At 36.0% G+C, this 4,995-nt stretch overlaps 1 pseudogene; it reads left to right on the top strand.

The window, feature by feature from the left end:
• Window positions 1–217: 217 nt before the first annotated feature.
• Window positions 218–3,027, top strand: LOC107616854 (ubiquitin carboxyl-terminal hydrolase 23-like; annotated as a pseudogene).
• The last annotated feature ends 1,968 nt before the right edge of the window (window positions 3,028–4,995 follow it).

The raw sequence follows: 4,995 nt of genomic DNA, 5'->3' as shown, positions 1-4,995 counted from the left end.
CAGATTTATGCTGGTTCCTTCTTTGCCATTCCCCTTGTCCGATGGTTTTTTATTAGGAAGAGGAATGCTGACATTGAAAAGAGAAATAAAATTAGGAAGCAATGTTCAAAAGTACTCGAATTACCTGACCTTTCACTGAGACAGAAGGTATGGTTATTTATTTTGCTCCCATGTTGTTTTAGGAAGGTATGTTAATTAATTTAATTTGAAGACCAACATGGGTATTTTTATCAAGCCTAGTAGTATATTTATCATTGCATGGAACCGGTAAAAAATACACAAGCAAGCAATAATGAAAGCATACAAGAATTGATCTTGCCTGATTATAAACTAGAAAAAACATTAGAATTTCTAATAGAGGGAAGATAATAGAATTAACATTATACGTACATAATTTGTTATTAATTATTGGAAGGGAAAGGTAAAAGGAATAAATTTGAAGTACAATTTAATTAGTTAGAATTTCTAATGAAATATGCATTAGCATAAATTGTCATTCAAATTAGTTGGAATGGAAATATGAAACTTTTATCTCATATTTCCCGAGTGGTGAGATGAGGAGATGGTGCTTCTATAGTTTTGGAAAACGGGCTTGCATGTGAAGGAAATCATTGCTGTGTTGAGTATCTTATTATGTTTTACCATAATTGTAGGCCATGTTGCTGGATTTTGTGCTCTGTGTGCAATACAGAATCATGTAAGTCGTGCACTACATGCTTCTGGAAGAACATTATCCCCCGAGGATCTGGTTTGGAATCTGCGGTGTATCCTTATGTTTTGAGTTGTTTGTTTATGGATAAGCAGTTAAGAATGTTTCTTTTATTTTCACCTTCATGTTTCTTTTTGGGAATTTGATAAGGATTAGGTTGCCTTTCTAAAATATCCTGTTGCACTGTGTGTTTGTTCCTTTACTTGGTTTTTGAACTAAGTATATAGAAATAAACTCTTGTCTTAGGCATACTTGATGTGCTATAATTTGTTAGCCGAGTAGTATCACTTATTTTCATATTAGCATGAAATTTGTACTTCCTGACCTTAGATCAGGCATATCACGAAATTTCCAAAATGCAAGGCAGGAGGATGTACATGAGTATATGGTCAACTTACTTGAGTCAATGCATAAATGCTACCTGCCTTCTGGTGTACCAAGTGAATCACCTAGTGCTTATGAGAAAAGTTTTGTTCATAAAATATTTGGTGGTCATCTACGAAGTCAGGTTAGATTTCTTGACTGCTGGTTTATTTTTTGTGAGCGAGGTCATTACTAATTGAGTTTAGAAATGGTCTGGTAAATATGTAACCCATAAATTGTTATCTGTATAGAACAATATTGCTCTAATTTTTTTCCCCCTGTAATGACTGATTGTCGTATACTTATGTGGTTGCTTTATCTTAGGTGAAATGTCAGCAGTGTTCCTTTTGCTCCAACAAGTTTGATCCATTCTTAGATCTAAGCCTCGAAATTTTCAAGGCAGAATCATTGCAAAAAGCACTTGCAAATTTCACTGCTGTAGATTAGTTGGATGGAGGGGAGAGGCAATACAATTGTCAAAGATGCAAGCAGAAAGTTTGGGCTTTGAAACAGCTTACAATTCATAAGGCACCTTATGTGCTAACTATTCACTTAAAGCGGTTCCATGTGCACAATCCTGGACAAAAGATTAAAAAGAAGGTTCGGTTTGACTGTGCTCTGGACCTAAAACCTTTTGTCAGCGGCTCATATGTAAGTTGTTCCTTTTTGCTAAGTTTTTGTGGGCATAAAATATCTCACCTTGTTAGAATTTCCTTTTTAGATGAAATAAGTAAATCATGTTACTTTATATATCTTTTGCTAAAAGGAGATCCCTCTGTTTCTCATTGAAAATATTTTCTCTGCCGATTGAGTACCTTCAATTTGTGTATAAGTTTCTTCGTTTTAGCAGGAAGGAGATGTGAAGTATTCTCTCTATGGGGTTTTGGTTCATTCTGGTTCTAGCACTCATTCTGGACATTATTACTGCTATGTCCCCATATCAAATGACATGTGGTATACTTTGGATGACAATAGGGTATTGCAAATTTCTATCTCTTTTTCTTCTGGTATTGTTTTTTCTGTTCTTTCATCCATTTGGGTGGGACGAAAGAGCATATAGTGTCTCTAGACTTGAGGAACTAAAGAAAAATTAAAGTATATATCTTGTCTCGCAGAACTAGAATTTGAATAGCATCATTACTTTTTAAAAGATCTATCTCCTCTTGTGCTCTGTTTTTAATATTCAAAAGTTATTGTCTTTGCACTGATTATTGAAAATCAATGAACGCTGAGCATTAGAATCTTCAGCAGAAACTCTGAATATATCCAATTGCATGAGTAGGTTGTGCATGCTGATAATAAATAAGTACTAGTTTTTTTATTCATGTAAATTTGATGAATTAATAAATATAAGCTACGGAGATGTCTAGGAAAAATTGTGAATTGCTGTTTTGGTGAATGTTGTTTGGAGCTACTATCAATCATATGTGAACATTGTGTCATTGAATTGCCATTTTAACCCATTCGCACTAATGCATCAGGTATACAATGTCAGTGAGCGAGAAGTGTTAAATTAGCAGGCATACATGCTATTTTATGTTCGTGATAGAAAAAATATTGTTTCTAGGAAATCTGTTGATATTATTAAGAAGGAGAACAGAAATAGGGATTCTGCTGCAGCAAACCAAGTATTGAAGGGACTTTCCAATGGTCTGGCAGAAAATAAATCTTGTGAACCTTCTTTAAATGCTCAAGCTCAGATAAAAATGTCAAATTTTGACTCATCAGTTGTTTCCTTTACGAAGTACAGTCTGGTTCAGCAAAAAAGTTGCCCTTCATTAGTAGGAAGCTTTGTTCAAAATAAAAAACCTATATCTGATCCTTCTTCCAAGGAGCAGCCACACAAAGGATCACAAGGAGGGCTCTCCATTGTTGGCTCAGAGCACGAATGCTTGTCGACACTAGATAATTCAAGAAAGGAGAACTGTCTCCCTAGTTGTGTGAAAGGTTTTTAGTTTTGGAATTTAAACTCTGACATTTATTTTGTATTTGAGTATTAATTTTTTAATATATAAAACAATTATAGCAAAAATTATGTTACTAATTACTATTTGATTTGTCTTGTAATAAAAATTGTATACTATATTTATTGGTTTGGTAATAAAAAAGGATTGAAAATTTATATTGTGCAGTGATGAAGGAAAAGTCAAAAAAGAATTTTTTTTAATTTGAAAAGGCTATCGCCACACTTTAAAAGCATGGCCGTATCTCTCGCTATCGCCACGCTTCAAAAGCGTGGCCGTATACCTCCCTATCGCCACGCTTCAAAAGCGTGGCCATATCTCACATTAGGTCACGCTTTAAAAGCGTGGCCATATCTCCCACCTACAGCCACGCTTTTAAAAGTGGCAATTTGCAAAAAAACGTGGCAAAAAAAGCATGGCGATAGGCTGAAAAAAGCGTGGCGATAGAGCAACCGCCACCCTTTCATAGGTCACCCTTTCAAAAACGTGGCGATAGAGCAACCGCCACGCTTTTTTCAGCTTTTCGCCATGCTTTAAAAGCATGGAAATAGAGCTGTTTTCTTGTAGTGACCCTAAACCATAAACCCTAAACACTAAATCTTATACCCTAAACCATAAACCACAAACCATAAACCCTAAAGCATAAACCCTCAACCCCAAACCCTAAACCCTAAACCCTAAACCCTAAACACTACACCCTAAATCCTAAACAGCAATCTCTAATGCCTAAACCCTAAACCATAAACCGTCAACCCCAAACCCTAAATCCTAAACCCTAAACCCTAAACCTTATACCATAAACCCTAAATCATATACCCTTTACCCTAATACTAAACCATAAACCCTAAACTCTAAACCCTAAACCCTAAATCATCAACACTAAATCCTAAAACCTCCACCACAACCCCTAAAGCCTAAACCCTAAACAATAAATCTAAACCCTAAACCATAAACCTTAAACCCCAAACCACAAACCCTAAATCCTAAACCCTAAACCACAAACCATAAAGCCTAAATCCAAACCATAAACCCTAAAACCTAAACAACAAACCCTAAAACCTAAACCCTAAACAATAAACCCTCAATCCCAACCCATAACCCTAAACCCTATAACATAAACCATAAACCACAAACCCTAAAGCCTAAACCCTAAACTATAAACCATAAACCCTAAACAATAAACCCTCAACCCCAAACCATAAACCTTAAGCACTAAACCCTACAACCTAAACCCTAAACCACAAACCCTAAACCCTAAACCCTAAACCATAATCCCATAACCCCAAAACATAAACCCTAATCCCTAAAGCCTAAATGGAAAACCATAAACCTAAGGCCAAAACCCCAAACCCTAAATATTAAACCCAAAATCCTAAACTCTAGACCCTAAACCCGAAACCCAAAATCACAACCCCGAAACCCTAAACCCTAAACCCTCAACCGTAAACCTTAAACTATAAACCCTAAACTATAAACACCAAACCCTAAGTCCAAACCCCAAACACTAAACCCTAAACCCACCTTAAACCACAAACCCTAAACCCTAGACCCTAAAGCCTAAAGCCTAAAGCCTAAACCCCAAACCCTAAAGCCTAAACCCTACACTCTAAAGTCTAAATCCTAAACCACAAACACTAAAGCCTAAACCCTAAATACTAAACCCTAAACCACAAACCATAAAGCCCAAACACTAAACCCAAAACCCTTAGCACTAAACCCTAAACCCTAAACCTTAAATCATAAACCATAAACCCTAAGGCATAACCCTAAACCTTGGACACAAAACCATAAATCCTAATCCCTAGACCCTAAACCCTAAACCATAAATCCTAAAGCCTAAACCCTAAAGTATAAACACTAAACCTTAAAGCCACAACCCCAAACCATAAACCCTAAACCCTACACCCTAAACCATAAACCAAAAACCCTAAAGCCTAAACCCTAAACCCTAAACCATAA

Source organism: Arachis ipaensis, chromosome B9 (genome assembly GCF_059453495.1).
Source record: "Arachis ipaensis isolate K30076 ecotype BB chromosome B9, ASM5945349v1, whole genome shotgun sequence".
Taxonomy (NCBI): domain Eukaryota; kingdom Viridiplantae; phylum Streptophyta; class Magnoliopsida; order Fabales; family Fabaceae; genus Arachis; species Arachis ipaensis.
The sequence above is the reverse complement of the archived record's forward strand: the minus strand, read 5'-3'. Positions and strand labels throughout refer to the sequence as shown.